Source organism: Dipodomys merriami, unplaced genomic scaffold, assembly GCF_024711535.1.
Source record: "Dipodomys merriami isolate MVZ:Mamm:240054 unplaced genomic scaffold, mDipMer1.0.p SCAF_1, whole genome shotgun sequence".
NCBI classification, from domain to species: Eukaryota; Metazoa; Chordata; class Mammalia; order Rodentia; family Heteromyidae; genus Dipodomys; species Dipodomys merriami.
Genome location: NW_027202270.1, coordinates 62,838,599 through 62,860,106, shown reverse-complemented (window position 1 = coordinate 62,860,106; position 21,508 = coordinate 62,838,599). Strand labels below are relative to the sequence as shown.

Sequence of the window (21,508 nt, the reverse complement as noted above, 5' to 3'; positions counted from 1 at the left end):
ATAACCCAATTGATCTTATTTGTATTAACAATGAAATATGATTACTGCTAAAGATAAACTGCTGAGCTCACATTAATGACAATAAAATTAGATTAACAGAAAGATAAAATTTGATTAACTAGTTAGGATCATCCATCAACATTGCAGGTGCTAAATTCAATTGTATTAGGTAAAGTACAAACAACCACCAATTTAAAGTTATGTTCTTAATATGTATCCAAGTAGTGGGACATTTGTTCATCATATTTGGTTGAACTTAAATGTTCAGAAAAGTACTTTCTTCAAAGACCTGCAATAACAAAGAAGAAAGTAAAAACATTTTATCAGCCCATGAAATAGTTCTCAAATTTACCCAGAAAAAAAAAACTTGCTGATAACAAAGAACAAACTTGCATTTGCATTTGGATTAAATTCTAGGATTTCTAGGCTCTTTTAAAGAGAATGATGTTATCACAAAAATGTGTCTCAGCGCTTTGCATTTCTAGTTCTCATGAGAAAGTAAAAGAATGAAGGAATTAGTCTTTGGGTTTTAAGTGCTATTGGATCTACAGATACATTTCCCCTCATAAAGTTTACTTAAATGATGTTATTCAATGTCCAGTGGTCTGTGTGTCTTTCTCTGTGTATGTAAATATGTGTGTTCTTGTGTGCATTTATGTCTGTCTGTGTCAACATATACTTTTCATTTTAAGTTCTATCCACATGACCCTAAAAGCCACACATAAGAACCATATTTTAAATTGACTGTCCTTGATCGATTTTTCCATGGGATTTTTATCATGGAATTAAATTGTTATCTGTTTCCCAATCTTATAGATTACATTTCCAATATGTAAGACTGATCCTTAGTCTTAACTCCCTAAACAATAATAAGAAGGCATTTCTGAGTATAACTGCCGTATTTTGTCTCAGAGCCTGTGAGAATGATTTCCCTACATACCAACTAATCTTATTTTTCCCACAAGTCTGCCTTCAACCTTGTGGCTGTTACTAGTTATGGCTTTGCACCCTTCTTTTTCATATGTTAAGGCTTCACATCTGGGAGCATTCAGAGTCTGTCTAGGGAGTGATTGCAAATGAAGATAAATTGACACTGTGCCTAGGGAGCTCCGGTCAGAAATGCAATTTTCAAGAAGAGGGTGACTAGCCTCCAAAAGTATTCATGTCAATGAAACATGACAGGTGTCACCAAAAACAGAGATTCCAGGCAAGAAGAAATTAGAGACTCTCATGTCCCTACTCATATATGGTTTCCTAATTGCAATTGTTGGCATTAATTGATGCTGGTGCCATTTTTAATCAGGTAGAACTGTCTTGAGTGCCTTACATTTCCAAAGGCCTTGACATTCTGAGAGCCACAGCATGTTCGGATCAAATTTTCTTTCAACATGCCATGTTCAAGAATTATCTTCCCAAATGCCATTAGTAAAAAGAGCCTGGCAAATCCTTTGCCTTCGAAAACTGCACTCACTGTCCAGGACACCGTCTTTGCCATCTTGCAGCTGTGAGAGTTTCCAGAATGTGAACATGCTTCCATGCATCCTTAGTATTTATATCACACATATTTTCCCCAAAACTATCTTTTCTCCTAAGTGACATTTGTTCTCCTGTACTCATGCAACTGGAGCAGTTGCCTTTTACAGATGCTTTACTGGTTTGAATGAGAAAAAGGGAATTCATGGTTTCAAACAAGATTTTGTCTTTGATGATAGAGTAACAATGATTTTAGATGCAGTAAAATATACCACCTGTAAAATAACAAAGAGAATCCAAATAAGTAATTATTGTTCAAATATAGAATATGTTTCATGTGGAAGAAAAATTTGGAACTCTATGTAGTTTGGTACAACTACCCAATTTTCCTGGAAAAAAATCTTTCTTACATGGTTCCAATAGCATCCCTTACATAATGAAGCCTGTAGACTTCTTTTGAATATACAACAGGTGATTGGGGGAAACAGACCAATTTCTGCCAACCCTAGATGCATTTGCCTTGAATGAATCCTTTTGCCAAATTTCAAGTGCATTGTTCTGATTTTCTGTCATTTCCAACATTAAGTTGCTCTCAGTGACTTATGTGAGTCAGCTTTCCATAACTGTAACAAGAGCTTGAGATAAACCACCATATAAAGTAGAGTGGTTTATGTTGGTTCATAGGTTTATAGGTTTCAATCCATGATCATTTGTGCCCTTGCTTTTGGGCCTGTGGTAAAACATCCTGGTAAGGAGCATATGGTGGAGCAATGCTGCTTGCCTTAAGAGAGACTGGAAGGGTAGAGATTTCAATAGCCCTTTAAAGGGCACACCCCCATTGGTCTAAACTCCTTAAAGCTTCACCATCTCCCAAAATTAACCAACTGAAACACATGAGCTTTTAGAAGGATGTAATACCTCCTCCTTCCCTTTTCATGGAACTGAGCTGGAGGCAGTAATTTTTCCCACAACGAAGGTTTCCTAAGGATGACAGAAAAGGAATTTGGTGTATGTTTAATAATACTGAATGGTTTTATGTTTAAAAATACTGAAAATGTACAGATGCTTTTAATTAGAGAAATAAGTCTCCCAGATCTTTTGTAAGATAGAGATAAATGGGAAAATGTAACATTTTACGTCACTCCAGGTTGTACCTATTGTCCCCTCCATCTTCAGATAAGGGACAATACAACATGTCAGATATTTAAAATATATATTAACTTCAAAATTCACCAGGAGGAGAGACATACTTTGGGGAGTAAATGGTATTCAAGAAAGAACATCATTACTCATCTGTGGAAACAAATAAGCTTTCTGATAAGGCAGTTCATGCACATCTGGGTCTACCAGATGTTCAGTTCAAACCCTTTCTGAATACTCTGGCCTTGTTCTAATGCATCCTTATTTAGATTTATAAGAGATATCCTTTTAATACATTAGGTTTTGACATTTTAAAATATGTACATGTAAAAATGAGTTATAAAATGACAAGGTAACAGGTAATTACATATGGAAGCTCTGATATTTCTTGCTGGTGCCCACTGAATTGATTATTTAATGATTAAAAATAGATAAAACTAGAGTCTGGAGGAAGATGGCAGATAAACAAGCTGGAAGATAAACAAGCTCTCGCTTAGAAAGCAGTTTTAGTATTTCAGTGAACAGTCCTAGGCTAGAGAATCACACCAAGTGTGCCACCACAGTACAGAGAGTTTGGACAGAGAGGGAAAATCCAGGAAGCTTGGTCAAGGAGATAGATCTGAGCACTTGCTGGTAGCTGTGCCTGTGGCGGTGCAGCAGTGGTGGTGGGGGCTGTGCAGCAGCCATATCAACAAAGAGTCCAGGAAAAAGGCGGCAGATCCAGTGTGCAAACAGATTCTACTCACCACCAGCAAGAAATAACAAGGAGCAGAAATCTTCATCCTGCTGATCTCGGACCAGGGACAACCCAGGAACCAAGAGTCTGGCATGAGCACTCCTTCTTACAGAGCAGAGGTGGGAAGGCAGCCCCTCCCCTACCACCAGACAAGATATCCTTCTTTGATACTAACAAAGGCCCTGGTGGAGAAGCTAGCACCAACTCAGGCCTTGAAAGAAAATAATAGGAGCCATTCAGCAGGTCACAGGAACCTGACCTGATCTGGCAGGCTCAGCTCCACCCAGGAGAAAGTCACCCCATCCATGCATAGAAAGCTCCACCCCTGGAGGAATGACTTTCTTCACTGGGTAAACAGAGCCATTGGCTGCCCCTCCCCACTGCAGCCTAGACAAACAATTGAAACTCAGTAAACATAAACCCTGAGAATGGCTCCAGGCTGGGCTCTGTGAGGGTCTGAGTGTCTCAAGAGCTACCCTTCAGGGAAAAGTTACTGATTGCTCATTGGCTTCAACCCTACCCAGAACCTGACCTCATCACAGCAACTCCAAACTAGAGGAAACAACCATCTCCTTCTATTGTGATACTCAAAGCAGATTTCCCTCCCACTGAACTAACCTGGGAGGACGATCACAAAGTCCTGGATAAGGCAGAGCATTTTTCTGCCTGCTCAAACAAACTGACTTGAGAAACCAATCAAGCCAGAGGAAAACCAAACACTACAAGCAGACCAGAGACTCCACCAAGAGACTAGTTAGGGACACGGGGGAGATACAAGATCTCCCCCCCCAAAAAAAATCAAAGAACCCTTTTTTTCCACCTATTTTTTGAAATTAAAAAATATATTATTTTTTTCTTTCATAATTTTTTTAATATTTTATTTTATTTTATTTGAGAACATACTGTACAGAGGGGTTACAATTACATGGGCAGGATAATGCATACATTTCTTACCAAGCATTGCAGCCTCCTCCTTTGTTTACCCTTCACCTCCCTTCCCAGCCTCCCCCCTCCCCCCCACCCAATCATACCCCCCTCCCCCTCCCACACCGACATTGTAAAGCTGGTTTTGACATGACATTTTGTACTTCTCATTGTTGCAACAGTGATGTATCCATCTGTGCTTTTTAAAATAATCACTTTTGACCTTTTGGTCCTTTTTCTTTTTATTTCTTTTTCTTTCTTTTTTGCCTGACTTAAATGCTGTTCTGCTCATCCCCATATATATATGTGTATATATATATACATATATATGTATATATACATATATATGTATATATACATATATATACATGTATATACATATATGTATACATATATATGTATATATACATATATACATGTGTATATATATGTATATATATACATATATGTATATATACACATATATATGTATATATATACACATATATATATACATATATATGTGTATATATGGGGATATATATATGTATATCTGTTGTTGATTATTAGACCTTATCCCTCATTGTGTACATACTTAATCCAGAAATTTATTACTCAATTCACAACCTCTAAGGCTTAACTTCTTTGATAGTAATATTATTTCTTTATATCAATACAATTTTTAAGATTCCAATTTTAAGAATTTTTATTTTTTAATTTTTTCCTTTTATCTCTCTCCTCCTCTCATTCTATCCTTTTCTTCTCGCAATATCATTTCTTTATACTTACATAATTTTTAAGTGTTTCATTTTTTAAATTTAAATTTTTGTTTTCCATTTTTTCTTTTCTTTTTTTATCTCTCTCCTATCATTCTACCCTATCCATTTCCCTCTCTGAGATTAGGACTTGGTTAAATTCACTCTCCTTCTACCTCTCGACATCCCTCTAATCCTATTTTCCCCCACAATTCTCCCTAAACCTAATAATTTCTGGTTTGCTGAATCCCTCTTTGATATTCTTAGCCCATTAATCCATAGTTGTTTGATGTTGACTAGATTGTATCTGTTGAACTAAACTGTATCTGCAGGCATTTTGACTGTGCAACTACAGGACTTTGTTGGATGCATGCCTTAAAATAGTCTTCTAGCAAAACATTGGTATTACTTTAATACCAAATTGGCAGAACAAGCCATACAAACACAAGAATAATGGCAAGTATGGGTATCTCAACTCCCACTCATGATAATCAGGTGACAGAAAAGTTAATGAATAATCCAAAGGAGAGTTCCCAAAAAGCTCTACAAACACCACTGGTAAACATGGTAAATGAAAAGATTGAAAACCTGCAAAGGACTCAGTGTGAATGTGATAGGGAGTGAGATGAAGCAAACCAAAGATTAATACAGGAACTTCACAAGCATGATGAGGCTAACCAAAAAGTACTACAGAAATCTCGTGAGCATGAGGAAGCTACTCAAAGAGTAATCCAGGAATTATGTGAGCAGGTTGAGAACAGTCAAAAAGAAATTCAGGGGGGCTGGGAAGGTGGCTCAGTGCTAGAGTGCTTGCCTTGTATGCATGAGACCCTGGGTTTGATTCCTCAGCACCACATAAGAAAAAGTAAAAAGCCGAAGTGGCGCTTTGGCTCAAGTGGCAGAGCACTAGCCTTGAGCTGAAGAGCTGAGGGACAGCACCCAGGCCCAGAGTTCAGGCCCCATGACCAGACCCCCCGCCAAAAAAAAGAAATTCAGGAATTGTGAGAGTAGGCTGAGAACAGTCAAAGAAAAATACAGGAATTTCATGAGCATGAGGAATCTAATTAAAGAGTAATACAGGAACTGCATGAGTGTGATGAGAATAGACAAAGATCAATAGAGGTATTCATGGAATCCATAAACAGACAGCTGAAAGAATCCAGTGAGGCCACAAAGGAAATGCTGAATGGAGCCCTTTCAGAAGGAAAGGGAGGCCAAGGAAACCATAACCAATCAACTAAGTGATTTAAGAATAAACACTGAACACCAACTTAAGGAAGTAAAGAAGTTCATACAAGAGCTAAAATAAAACTCTAACAAAGAATTTGAAACCATCAATGCCCATCAATTAGATGGAAAGGAAACAAAAAACAAAGTAGAAAGTCTTGACAGTAGGTTAGACCATGCAGAAGATTGAATCTCGGGGATTGAAGACAGCCTACATAATATAGAGAAAGAACATACAACTATCCAAGACAAATCCAAGAAATATGATAGATCTATCCAACACTTGGAAGACACTATCAGAAGGCCTAATCTGAGGATAATGGGTGTAGAGGAGCACCTAGAGACAGAAGATAATGATCTAGGAAATTTATTTAACAGGATCCTAGGAGAGAACTTCCCAAACATGCAAAAAGATAGGCCTATTCAGATACAAGAAGCTTTTCGAACCCCAAATAGAATAGACCAGAACAGGATATCCCACCGTCACATTATAATCTGCACAGGATCAATTCAGACCAAGGAAAGGATCCTTAAAGTTGTCAAGGAGAAAAGATCAATCACCTATAAAAGGAAAGCAATTAGAATCACCTCAGATGTCTCAGCAGAGACAGTTAAAACAAGAAGAACCTGGAATGATTTATGTCACACCCTAAAGACAACAACTATCAGCCAAGAATACTGTACCCACCTAAACTCTCCCTCATAATGGAAAGCCAAATAAAAACCTTCCACAGCAAAGAAAAACTGAAAAAATATATCTTCTACAAAAGCCCTACAAAAGATACTTAAAGATGTCCTACACATAGAAAACCAAGAGACCACAATAAAAGCCAAGAAACCTCACCCAAACTGAGAATCCAAGAACCATAGGAAGAACCCAGTTTTCGCAACCCCAAAGAAGGTGGATAACATGGCAGGAATGACCAAACACCTCTCAGTCCTAACTCTCAGCATTAACACACTTAACTCTCCAATTAAGCTACATAGACTATCTAGTTGGATTAAAAAGCAAAATCCTTCTATTGGCTGCCTTCAAGAGTCACACCTTGCCCATAAAACAAATATATTCTGAAAGTGAAAGGCTGGAATAAAATCTACTAAGTAAACGGCCCCCATAAACAGGCGGGAGTTGCAATCCTAATATCAGATAAAATAGACTTCTAATTAAAATTAGTGAGAAGAGATAAGGAAGGTCGCTGCATACTAATTAAGGGATCTTTCCTTCAGGAGGATATTACAATTCTAAATATCTATTTACCAAACAATGGAGCAACCAAATTTATCCAAGAAACACTACTTGCCCTCAAACCTCACATAGATCCAAAGACATTAATTGTTACGGACGTTAACATACCACTTTCCCCACTAGATAGATCAACTGGGCAAAAACTCAACAGAGAAACTGCAGATCTAAACAACTGCAAAGATCAACTAGATTTAACAGACATCTACCGAATATTTCACCCAGCAGCATTAGAATACACGTTTTTCTCAGCAGCACATGGAACATTTTCCAAAATAGACCACATTTTAGGTCACAAAGCAAACTTGTCCAAATTCAGAAACATTGAAGTTATGCCCTGCATTCTCTCAGATCACAAAGGAATAAAATTAGAACTCAACACCAAAAGCCACCAAAGAAAGTCCTGTAACAAATGGATGCTGAATACACACTGTTGAATCACCAGTGGGTTATGGGAGAGATTACAAAGGAAACTCAAATGTTCATTATATTCAACAAAAATGAACACACAAAATTACCAGATCCTCTGGTACACAGCAAAGGCAATACTCAGAGGCAAGTTTATAGCTCTGAGCTCCTACATCAACAAATTGGACAGATCTGAAACCAACAATTTAATGAAACATCTAAACCTCCTTGAAAAAGAGCAGCAAACTAAATCTCAATCCAGTATATGGAAAGAAATAATTAAATTTAAATCAAAATTAAACAACTTAGAATCCAAAAAAAATAGAAAGAAACAAAACAAAGAGTTAGTTCTTTGAAAAATTTTACAAAATTGACAGACCCTTGGCAAATCTTATCAGAAAAAGAGGAGAACACACCCAAATAAGCAAACTCTGATGAGAATGGAAACATCACCACAGAAACAACAAAGATTCAGAACATTATAAGGGAATACTTCTCAAATCTTTATGCCAATAAGTTTGAGAATCTGGAAGAAATGGATGATTTCCTAGCAAATACCAACATGCCGAAACTAAACCAAGATGAGTTACGCCAAATTAACAGACCCATATCAAGTATCAAAATAGAAATAGCGGTAAGAAACCTCCCATCTAAGAAAAGCCCAGGAGCAGCAGATTTACATTGGAATTCTACAAGGCCTTCAAAGCAGAACTCACACCCATACTCCTCCAAGTCTTCAATGAAATTGAAAGAGAAAGTTCACTACTGAACTCTTTCTATGAAACCATCATAACCCTCATCCCAAAACCAGTCAGGGACTCATGAAGGAAAAAGAACTATAGATCCATTTCTTTAATGGACATCGATGCAAAACTTCTCAACCAAATATTGGCCATCAATTTCAACAACTCATCAAAAAAAATCATACACCACAATCAAACCGAATTCATTTCAGGGATGCAAAGCTGGTTCAATATATGCAAATCACATGTTGCAACAAGAGCAAGGATAAGAACCATATGGTTATCTCAATAGATGCAGAAAAAGCATTTCACAAGATCCAACACCCCTTTATGATGAAGGCTCTGGAAGAACTATGAATCCATGGAAAATTCCTCAATACAATAAAAGCTGTATATGACAAACCTGCAACCAGCATTATACTTAATGGTGAAAAACTAAAGCCATTTCCTCTAAACTCAGCAACGAGACAAGGATGTCCACTCTCTCCACTTCTCTTCAATTTATTTTTAGAATGCCTAGCTACAGCAATAAGACAAGATGAAAACATAAAGGAGATCCATATAGGGAAAGATGAAGTAAAACTCTCCCTTTTTGCAGATGACATGGTCTTGTATTTAAAGAATCCCATGGACTCCACTCCCAAATTACTCGAGCTGATTCGAAACTTTGGCAAAGTTCCAAAAATCAATGGCTTTTCTGTATGCCAACAATGAGAAGAGCTTGGCTGAAATCAGGAAAGCAACTCCATTCATAATAGCCCCACAAAAAATAAAATACCTAGGAATTAACTTAACCAAAGAAGTGAAGAACTTCTATGATGAAAAGTTTAAAAACCTGAAAAAGGAAATCAAAACAGAACTTAGAAAGTGGAAAAACCTCCCATGCTCCTGGATTGGAAGGATCAACATCATGAAAATGGCAATACTTCCCAAGGCTATCTACAAATTCAATGCGATACCTATCACTATCCTAACCTCATTCTTCAAGGAAATAGAAGAAACCCCAATAGCAAAAACGATTCTTAACAGAAAGAACAGTGCTGCAGGAATATCAATACCAAATTTCAAACTCTACTACAAAGCCATAGTAATCAAAATAGCTTTGTACTGGCACAAGAAGAAGCCTCAGGACCAATGGAATAGAATTGAAAACCCAGAAATGAACCACAGACACCTAATCTTCTATGAGGGAGCTAAAAAAATAGAATGGAAGAAAGACAGTGTCTTCAGTAAATGGTCCTGGCAAAATTGCTAATCACCTGTAGAAAACTAAAGCTAGATCCTTATATATCACCTTGCATCAGGATCAACTTCAAATGGATCAAAGACCTGGAGTCAAAGCAGACACCCTGAAAACATTACAGGACAGAATAAGAGAAACCCTAGGTTTCCTTGGCACAGACCGAAATTTTCTTAATAGAGACCCAGAAACACAACAAATCAAAGAAAGATTGGCCAAATGTGATTGCATGAAGCTGAAGAGCTTCTGCGTGTCAAAGGACATAGATAGCAAGATCAATAGAAATCCCACAGATTGGGAGAAGATCTTCACTAGCCATACAACGGACAAGGGTCTCTTATCTAAAACATACTTGGAACTCAAAAAATCGAAGCCCCCCAACAACAAATCCACAAAGAAACAACTGCCCAATAAATAAGTGGGCTAAAGACTTAAAGAGAAACTTCTCTGAAAAGGAAATAAGAATGGCCAATAGACACATGAAGAAATGCTCAACCTCTCTAGCAATAAAAGAAATGCAAATCAAAACAACATTGATATTCCACCTCACCCCAGTTAGAATTGCTATAATCAAGAACTCTAATAACAACAGATGCTGGAGGGGATGTGGCCAAAAGGGAACTCTACTGCGTTGTTGGTGGGAGTGTAAACTTGTTCAACCACTTTAGAAAGCAGTATGGATGCTCCTCAAAAGACTACACATAGTGTTCCCCTATGACCCAGCAATCCCACTTTTGGGCATTTATCCAAATGATCACAAACAAGACCACACTAAATCTTCCAGCACAACTATATTTATTGCAGCATTATTTACCATAGTTAAGATATGGAACCAACCCAGATGCCATGCAGTAGATGAATGGAGCATAAAAATGTGGTATATATACACAATGGAATTCTATGCCTCCATCAGAAAGAATGACATTACCCCATTTGTTAAGAAATGGAAAGACTTGGGAAAAATTATATTAAGTGAAGTAAGCCAGGCACAAAGAAACATAGGTCCCATGGTTTCCCTTATTCGCAACAACTAGTATATGACTGGGACAAGCAGAATAGGTCCAAATCTATGTACATGTGACCAGATCAGATGATGTTAAGTGAAATGAACCCTAAGATAGGGACACAAGTTGTTTTTTCTTCCTTGCTATGTTTCCAACGTATTTATAAGGTACCATGTGATTGTTTTGTTGCTTTGTATGTTCCTCCCCCATGGTATAACCACTCTTTTCACTGTATTTGATGTGGGTCTAATTAGGGGAGGGGAAGGGAAAAAACCAAATACAGGTTGACTCATTGTAAGAATGAGATGTACAAGATACTATGTTGAAAACGAACTTTATAATTTTAGTGGGGGCTGGAGGGGGGGCCCTAGTGTAGTTGTGGAGGTGGGATGAAGGGATTGTAGGGGAAAATTGAGGGAGCAGTCAACAATGCTTCATAGGAAATGTACTCATTACCTTGCTTATGTAAGTGCAACTCCTTTTTACAGTATTTTTACAATAAAAACTTATTAAAAATAATTTTTAAAAAAGGAAACAATAAGATAGCTCCCATCTAAGAAAAGTCCAGAACCGGATGGATTTACATCAGAATAAAATCATTTTCAAGTGCACATCTGATTGCTTTTCATATATTCACAAGGCTGTGAATTTCTCATTACTATTTAATTCAGATTTTTATTACTAATGTAAGAAAGTATGTATCATTTAACAATCCTTCCTCATTCACTCCTTTTCCCTCAGCATCTGGTAACCATTCTGTTACTAGACATGTCATGCAAATAGAATTATTTAGGATGTAAAGTTTTGTGTGTAGGCTTTAGGTGATATGTTTTTGAAGTTCTTCATGTTGTAGCATACCCTTTATTCCTTTATATAGTTAACTAATATTTCCATTGCCATTTCCATTTCTATTTGTTGATATAACTACACCTTGTTTAGCCATTTATCATTTAATGGCCATTTGGGTTGTTTTCATTTTGGCTATTATGAGTAATACTGCTAAGAACATCCAGAGCCATTATTTTTTTTGTGAATGTGTATTTTCATTAGGTATACGTGTAAGAGTGGAATTTTTGTTATATGATGTAGTAAGTATAAATACATAAGCATAGAACCATTTTATATCCCACACTGTAGTCTAAAGGGCCCAATTTTGCCACATCCTAACCAGCACTTGCTATTTTCAGATCCTCCTGGGGAATGTAAAATAGCATCTCATTATGGTTTGATTTGCATTTCCCTGAAGGCTGACAGTGTTGAGCATCTTTTCATGTACTCATTGACCTTTCTGTCTCTTGTTTGAAAAGATGTTTATTCAATTCCTTTGTTCATTTTTAAGTGGTTCTCTGTTCAGATTGAAGTTTCTAGGATTTCTTTATATATTACGAATAGAGTTACTCTGCTTTAATTATGGATTTGAGACATTTATTACATTAGATTTTGACCAAGTGAAGTAAAAAGAATAAAAAATAAAAACAAGAAGTTCAAGCTTCATGTGTACATTACACAACTCAGTACCAAGTGTCTCCTTCATTGCATTTGTGCAAATATGTCAAACAAATGATGCCCCAAAAGCAAGGTGAAAATTAAATCAATCCTCCCAAGCCAAAAATGGGCATGTAATATACTTAAACAATAAAGTAAAAAATCTTAGAGTTGTTGAAAGGCAGCTTTTCTTTAGCAGAAGTTAGAGGTCTTAGAAAAGATGAATCAAACATATCATACTGTACTGAGCTCCATACATCTTAAGCATGTGTGATTGTTTTTTCAATGGCATTCTTTGAACTCGTGGACTTGTGAAAGCCAAGATTCTATTCTACTAGACCTTTATGAGATACATAACTTGCAAATATTTTCTTCCATTGTGTGCTGTCTTCTGCTGTTTTATTAGAGCATGTCTGAAGTTGATTATTTTAAGTGTGCACTTGTATTTAATGACACATTTCTAGTCATATTTGTCATCAACGCATCCTTTTAAAAGACCTTGGTAAGTGCTGAGCTAAATTACTCTCAAGATTTACCTTTCCTTATATTATATAGATAAGAGTTGTAACATAAACATTAGTCCACAGAAATGCAAGAAAAATCCAGAAATGTTCAAACTTCAGTATGTTTAGCAGATCTAAACAGTTATGGTGAATTTCATTTATTATCATAGCCCAGATTAAGAAATAATTCCAGAACATCTTAAATAAAAACAGTTTAGCCCATGACAGCAAAGTATTGTAAATGGGAGAAGAATAGACTACTCATTGTATAAAGAAAAGAAGTTAAGTCAAACACTAGGCTATAGAGCACCAATAAACTTCTGGCTTTCCTAACCTAGAGATCTCTGAATAGTGTGAAATATGTTATAGGCATCCAAAGAGAGAAGACCCTTCCACAATACAGATCTGGACTTCTGAATGCCTCAGGTAACCATCCAAGTGACAGTTGCTTGAGAAATGACTCTATGAGACTCCAGATTAGATGACTCTGAATGCTTTCCAAAAAAAACTAGCAGAAACTACAAATGTGAAGAGAGAATTAGGTAATCTACATGGGTTATTTATCAACCTTGCAACACCCTCACCAAATCATCATTACCTCCATTTGTCAGTGGAAAACAATAGCAAATAGGTGTTTGTAATTGAACTGTGTTTGAAAAGGCCAATCAGATAAAGGGTGTGATTGGAATCATATACTGCTTGAAAATAAGCAGAACACAATTAAGTTTTGTTGTCTGGATCATCTGAAGAAAAACTTTTGTTCATTTTTAGATATGTAAGGGAAGTAAGGAACTTTAAACCAAAGAATAATAAGTTCATTCTCATTGTTCCACAACCATGAGGATTAATGACTTTCAGAGCTTCTTTTCTAGGTGTGCTTTACTCCAAGGTGTGCTTTACTCAAACTGATTGCCAAAAGCTTTATAAAACCTGGACAAATTTGACTTGTTAGTCTTCATCTCCTGAGAGTTTAGGGACCATATTATCTTGTTTACCATTGTGTTAGCAAGACTTAATCTTATATATAGCTTGATTTATAGCTTAGTCTTATATATAGCTTGATTTTCTAAATGCCTCATTGATAGAAATTTATAAACAGTTTCAAGGTTGAAAAGATGCACAAATAAAATCTAACAGTCATATGCAGAGATATTGTTCTAAACACTTTCTGCCTATTATTCATATAAACAACGTGTCAAAGCTAAGTTCTCTTTGACTAAGATCTTCTCTTTGACTAAAAGAAGAAAATACCAGTTGTTGTCTACTCATATATGCATAACACAAAATAAAGAATCCATGAGGCAAAATAATTCTGATGTAGCTTAAGAGATAATTAAATAATCCATAATAGCACAATGATACAAAAATATGCATATTTAGTTGTAAGATCAGCAGATAACTAGAAATAGCTAGAAACAAAGAAAAATGTTAGTCATGATTGAAATCAGCCACCCAGTGGGTACAATAATGGTCCATTGGAGACAATTTGATAAGGGAAATCAGCAACACTAGCCACTTGGAAAAAAGTCAGCCTTTTCTACCAGGGAACATCAGAAAAGAAGACTAACTGCACACCTGCTATCAAAATTCTTTCTTTTTATTTTAATACATTATTTTCAATTTAAATTTTATTGTAAAGGTGATGTACAGAGTGTTCACAGTTATATAAATAAGATAGTAAGTACATTTCTTTTTTAAATAAGTTTCTTATTGTGAAAATACTGTACAGAGGGATTACAATCACATGAGCAAGGTAATGAGTACAGTTCTTATCAAGCATTGTTGCCTCCACCTTTGTTTTTCTCCTATAATCCCTTCCCTTTCATCTCCACAACTACATTCTTCACCTCCCCTCCGCACCTAAATTGTAAAGTTGATTTTTCGACATAACGTCTTGAACATCACATTGTTGCAATGGGTCAACCTATATCCCTATTTAAACAATTTGTTTTTTTCCCTTCCCCTCCCCCATCAAATACAGTGAAAACAGGGGTTATAACGTCGGGGGAGGGACATACAAAACAACAAAAAAATCACATGGTACCTTATAAATATGTTAGAAACAATAGCAAGAAATAAAAACAAACACTTGTGTCCTTATCTTGGGGTTCATCTTATCTGACCTTTTCTGCTTGTCCCAGACATATACTAGTTATTGCAAATAAGGGAAACCATGGGACCTATGTTTCTTTGGGCCTGGCTTACTTCACTTAATATAATTTTTCCCAAGTCTTTCCATTTCTTAACAAATGGGGTAATGTCATTCTTTCTGATGGAGGCATAGAATTCCATTGTGTATATATACCACATTTTCTTGATCCATTCATCTACTGAGGGACATCTAGGTTGGGTTGGTTCCATAGCTTAGCTATGGTAAATAATGCTGCAATAAACATAGTTGTGCTGGTAGCGTTAGTATGGTCTTGTTTGTGATCATTCGGGTAAATGCCAAAAGTGGGATTGCTGGGTATAGGGGAGTTCTATGTGGAGTCTTTTGAGGAACCTCCATACTGCTTTCCAAAGTGGTTGAACAAGTTTACACTCCCACCAACAATGCAATAGGGTTCCCTTCTGGCCACATCCCCTCCAGCATCTGTTGTACATTTCTTTTTAACAGTGTTACCCTCTCCTAAGTGATCCTCTCCTAAGAATAGAACTGCTCTATTGGCTGCTCTATTGCCTGGTTCTTTGAGAGCAAAGCCAGTACCACAACACAACACAATTTTAAGTCAAAAACCAACTCAGAACACTGTAATTGCATAGCCTTTAGAAGTTCAAAATCATAGACAGGTATTCCCCTATCTAAGTCTTCCTTGTGTGGGAAAGGTATTGGGATTCAAAACAGGAGATGCTATATAGTTATAGCGAGTGAACAATCTGTTTTAAAAGATAAAACAATTTCAACCTAAAAGATAACAGGATGAGGGCTGGGAAGGTGGCTCAGTGGTAGAGCGCTTGCCTTGCAAGCCTGAGGCCCTGGGTTCGATTCCTCAGCACCATATAAGCAAAAGAAAAAAAGCCGGAAGTGGCGCTGTGGCTCAAGTGGTAGAGCGCTAGCCTTGAGCTGAAGAGCTGAGGGACAGTGCCCAGGCCCAGAGTTCAGGCCCCACAACCGGACCCCCCCCCCAAAAAAAAAAAAAAGATAACAGGATGAACCAATTAGATACAGTCATATTGGAAACAAATACAATCTAACTCACAGAGAAACAGTTAGGAATAATCAGACTAAAGAAAATGAAGATGGAGAGGACTGGAAATTAAAAAAAACAGGTTAAAATAAAATTAAAAAAACAGGTTAAAGTAAAATCAAAAGACATATTAATATATATGATGGAAAGTAGAGGGAGAGGCAAATAAAAGAGAGTAATAAAGAAAAGGAAAGTAACAGAAGGAAGAGAACTGAGACCTAAAAGAAAAAAAGAAAAATATAATAAAATTTAAAAAATACTAGTAATGATGGAGAAATTGAAAGTTGGGCCATCAAATATATAGTCTGAATTAAATACACATGCAATTAAGAAAGAGACCTAGTAGTACCTGTTTATCTAAGACTAAACAGAACATCGATGAAAAAGAAAGAAAAGAGGGGAAAATAAAGAAAAAAACTGTTGTCCAATTTTTTGGGTGTCTTTGTGTCTCCCCAACTTCCACTAATCATTCTTTTGGTGGAGTTTTTAATTTCCTTGTGGTGGTCAGCTTTCCTTGTGGTGTAGTTGGATTCAAAAGTCTTCTTGATATGGGTGTTTGGTTGTTATCTGGATTCCCACACTCAGGCCTGTCTGAATTGAACTTATAACTCAAAGTGAAGAGATGAATGATCGAATCTATTCATTTGAGAGGGCAAAAAATGTTCAGCCTTACAAACTTGGAGTCTTTGCAGGCTTCCTCCCAGCCTCATTAGTGGGAGGAGGGAATATGCTTTGTGTGGTAGAGCAGGAAGGTGGTGGCTGTTTTCTGCTGCTTAGAATCTGTAGTGCGTTTGGATGTAACTGGAGATCAAGTCTCTAGGACTTCTCTATCTGAATAGCTTTGAATGAGTTACTCCAGGTCTCAGCCTCCTGAGTAGCTAGAATTATAGTATAATCTCATTACTGAGAATATTTGCAAAAGAAATGAAATCATTATATCAGAGACCTGCATTTCCATCCCCACTCTCATATATTCAAAGCAGGTGAGGTATGGACTCAACATAAGTGTACATGAATGGATAAGTGGATAAAGAAACTGTGGGGATGGGATGTATACACAATAGAATACTTGTGTATTCTTTAAAACAAAGGAAACACTTCTTTTTTCCCTCTACCTTCCCTTTCCTCCCCACATTAGGAAACATTTCTGTATTCTTTGAAACACCAGGGAATCCTGTTATTCATAACATGGATGAACCTGGAAAACAATAGGCAATATATAAAAAATGCCTAGGCCCAGAAAGCAAGACAATATATGAACTCACTTATAAATGAAATCTTAAGCACAAAGTAAAGTGCAATAGTGCTTACCTGAACCAAGAAGGAAGGAGAGAGGAGGTTGGGAAAGTCATGGTCAAAGGAAACAGCTAGTCTGCCCAATATGTCTAAAAGGTCTATTGTACAAAATAGTGATTGTAGTTAATATATTGTGTTCTTGAAATTTTCTAAGACAGTAGAGTTGAAACATTCTCAGCACAAAACAGATTGTTGTCTGAATGTTAAAACTTAGAAGAAATTTTACAGTGCATGTTTTGCAGTATTAGGGCCATTTCTATTGATCAACTGGTCATATATTTCAAATTCCCCCTCTAAGACTAAAGGAGACACAAGTTGGGGACAAAGTTATCTCATTGGAAGACATCTCATTAAGTTATCTCATTAAGACATTCAGGAGGGAGCTGGCAGTGGGGATTAAGTAGAACAGGGATAAAAAGAAATGTATAAAATACTAAAGCATAAAAGTGCTTGGAATTTCCAAGAAACAAATGGCAACACTGACAACAAACTACAAAGGCAAAGTGGAGAGTATAAAAAGACAAAGAAAACAGAGAGAAATAGGTTCGGGCTGAGATTTGCTTCTTTCTGTTGATTCCTATTAACTCAATTGGTTCTATAGTACATGTCTATTATTGCCATAAAACTTTGGTGTAACAAAGTACTCCACAATTTATTGGCTTAAAATAATTTTTTATTGTCTCTCAAACATTCTGAATTTGACTGGGAACTGGCTAATTTGACTGGGCTTGATTCTATGCTGCAAATTAGGACCGGATCTGCTCAAGAGGTCTTTCCTCTTTCTGGACCACTGGCTTTCTGGAGAGGTTTCATGTTTATAGCAAAAGTGCTATTCAAGCTCATGTGAAACCTGTGCATGAATCATGGCTGCTACCATCCATGGGCCAATAGTAAGTCACATGGTAGATCCTAGTCAGGAAGCCTGTTAATGGTAAGAGACAATACAAATTTATGAGTTGATAACTAAAATATGGATGGAAAAAGAGGTGAGAGGTCTGGACTAAAACATTAATAATCTTATGTACTCACCACAAGAAGGATTTTTTTTGGTCAGGTGTGGGGTTTGAGGGCGCTGTCCCTCAGCTTTTCAGCTCAAGACTAGCACTCTACCACTTGCTCCACAGTGCCACTTCTGGTTTACTGGTGGTTCATTGGAGATAAGAATCTCAGGGAGTTTCTTGCCTGGGCTGGCTTTGAACTGCAATCCTCAGATCTCAGCCTCCTGAAAAGCTAGGACCCGGACTCAAGAAGGATTTGATGAGTTGTTACCTTACCAATGTTGTCTTCCTGTAAAGAAGATAGCTTGGCCTCTTTTGACCCTGAATTTGCATCTGGTCCTTCTTCTTTGAGAGCACATGAGTTAATTCCCCCCACCTTTCCCCCGCAAAAGTATAACAACAGTTATTTCTATTCTTTTACTTAGGGAAAACATCTGGAAAGTTGTTTTTGTTTTTCTTCAGTTCTCATCTGGCTGCTTGGCATTATGTCAAGTGTTTAATTCTGAGAAGTTTTAAAAAGTGAGTTCAGTTAGTGTATTACTTCCTCTTCACCATATAATAATACACTAGTCTCTCTCAGATGCCACTCTAGGGATGCATGCTGGGAGCCACATTGTAGGGGAAAAAGTAGGATCTGTTCCATCTGGTGTTCATTCACAACAATAAATTCCCTCATAAACCTAAATCGATTGACCCAATTTAGAATCATCCTGCACATTTGTTTTGTCACATTATAATGAAATTCTAATACATAAGAGGCTCTCAGTGGCCTCGGATTTAACTACCATACTTTCAACTCTTTGCTAAGTACCCCTGGGATGATAAAGTACAACCATATCTCCCTTTGGTTCCAATGTAGTTTTGTATGTCATATGTCCTCACCTTGGCACTACATTTTGTTCTCTAGTTGTTGCTTTGCTGCCTTTTCTTTTCTAACAGAAACTTAAGTTTAATAACAGTCTTAGAAAATCTGGAAATTTTCCAAGTATATTGGAATACAACCATTATTTATGACTGCAGAAGTTTTTCTTGATATTTCTCTCTGAAAGGCAGAATGTCTGTGAGATCAGAGTTCAATACTTCAAAGACTACAATGTATTTGTAAATGTGAGAAATAAGGTAAAAATTTATACGACAAGGGACACAGAGTCGTAAGTACAAAGTAAAGCAAGAAAAACTTTGTAATATATGTCCATTCCTAAGTGTTGAGCTAAAAGCTCCTTAAATATCCCTCACTATGTAAAGCAGTTATCCCTCAGACAGAGCTGAGGGTCAAAAGACTTGTCCTGATAGACAAGAAGGATAACATAGTTAGCAGATCTGTAAACATTTAAGTGGATATTCATTCTGATGTGTATATACATGCTGAGCAATCTGTAGTCTTTATTTTTATTATCTGTAAGTAGTTGTACAAAGGAGGTGTCATATAACAAAGCACTTTATGAATAAACTATATCTTGATTAATGTCACCTCTTTCAACATTCTCACCTATTCCTCCCCTACCTACTCCAACCCTCACTCTTCTTAATTTTGTAGCATATTTATTGGATTTTTTTACAGTATTCTCACCTCTTCTCCTCTTCATTTCTTTCCCCCTTTCCCCTTGACTCTACTCTGTCTCATTCATTTTCAGTACCTGCTTTTTGGTGGTTTATTTTGCTAAACTTTGACTTTGCCTTTATAAGGAACTGCATTATTTTCAGTACTCCCTTGAATCTACTGTGTGTTAGTTAATATATTTGTATATACTTAAATACCACCCAACATAATACATGGTCTTCTTAAGATCAATTTGAATAAAACTCAAATAAATACGGAGTTTCATGCTGTCTGATTTTGATGTTGTGGCATATTGAAATGAAAGCATTTCATCAAAGTAAAGGAAATAGTTCTGATCCTTTCTTGCAAATCTGCAAGAACACTGTAGGGTATCTATTATTTTGCCTTTTTAAAATCTATTTTCCCACCAAAATAAATATTTTCCCCATACAAAACTGAATGAAGTATCAGATTTAAAAAGCGGAGGGAAAGACATCAAAACAAATATAAGGAAAGAAGAAAGAAAATGCTAATATGAAAGTAGAAATAAATTTTAAAAAACAAAGCTATTAACTAAGTTCAAGAGTAGTTCAGTGGGACTAAAAAGTCAGAGCAAGAACTGAAGTCAGACTCAGAGATACAAAGGATACATGTTTTTTCTCATTTGTGGCAATTTATAAAAATATATGAGCAGATAAGATGATGTTAAGCTAAATGAACTCCAAGATAGGGACACAAGTGGTTTTTTCTTTCTTGCTATCACTATTGTTTCTAATCTATTTATAAAGTACCATGTGATTTTTTGTTGTTTTGTATGTTCCTCTCCCATGGTATAACCCCTGTTTTCACTGTATTTGATGTCGGTATAATTTGGGGAGGGGAAGGGAAAAACAAAATGTTTAAATAGGGATACAGGTTAACCCATTATAACAATGAGATGTACAAGACACTGTTGAACAAAACGAACTTTACAATTTAGGTGTGTGTGTGTGGGGTGTAATTGTGGTCATGGAAGGGAAGGGATGGTAGTGGGGAAAAAAAAACAAAGGAGGAGGCAACAATGCTTGATAAGAAATGTACTCATTACCTTGCTCATGTAACTGTAACCCCTCTGTACAGTATTTTCACAATAAAACATAAAAATATATATGCAAACACAGTATTATATACACATGTATACAACTGTACTAACTGAAGTATGGGTATTTAGAGGAAAATTCCAATGGTGTAAATCCTTTGAACAGTTAACTTAAAGTCTAACAATATGCTAAGTAGTTTGTATTTGTGGTGGTGGGGCAGGGCTTAAGGTCAAGGGAAGGGTGGTATACAAATGGAGAGAGGAAGATGGGAGAGTGTAGTTATAATATTGAGTGTATATATATGAAAATTAAACTAATAAAATTGAGGAGATTAATGGCATTGAAAGAGATGGGGGAGAACGTTGAAAGGGGTGACATTATCAAGATGCATTGTATTTGTAAAGTGACATGTGGAATTTTATTTCCTTTGTACAACTAACTAATGATAAAATTATAATTAAAAAGAACATAACAGAAAGAGAAAAAAGACAAAGTTATGGTGTGTGTGTGTTTGTATACATAACAGAGAGACAGAGAAAGATTCACT

The 21,508-nt window shown here is 36.4% G+C and overlaps 1 long non-coding RNA gene across 1 annotated transcript in view; it reads right to left on the bottom strand.

Annotated features, from left to right (window-relative positions):
* The window catches only part of LOC138837517 (uncharacterized), a 53,973-nt gene extending 50,371 nt beyond the window's left edge, over positions 1-3,602 (bottom strand). Inside the window, exon 1 of the long non-coding RNA XR_011375355.1 lies at positions 3,360-3,602. This is a non-coding gene — a long non-coding RNA (uncharacterized lncRNA). The remainder of the gene's footprint in view (positions 1-3,359) is intronic.
* Between the last annotated feature and the right edge of the window lie 17,906 nt (positions 3,603-21,508).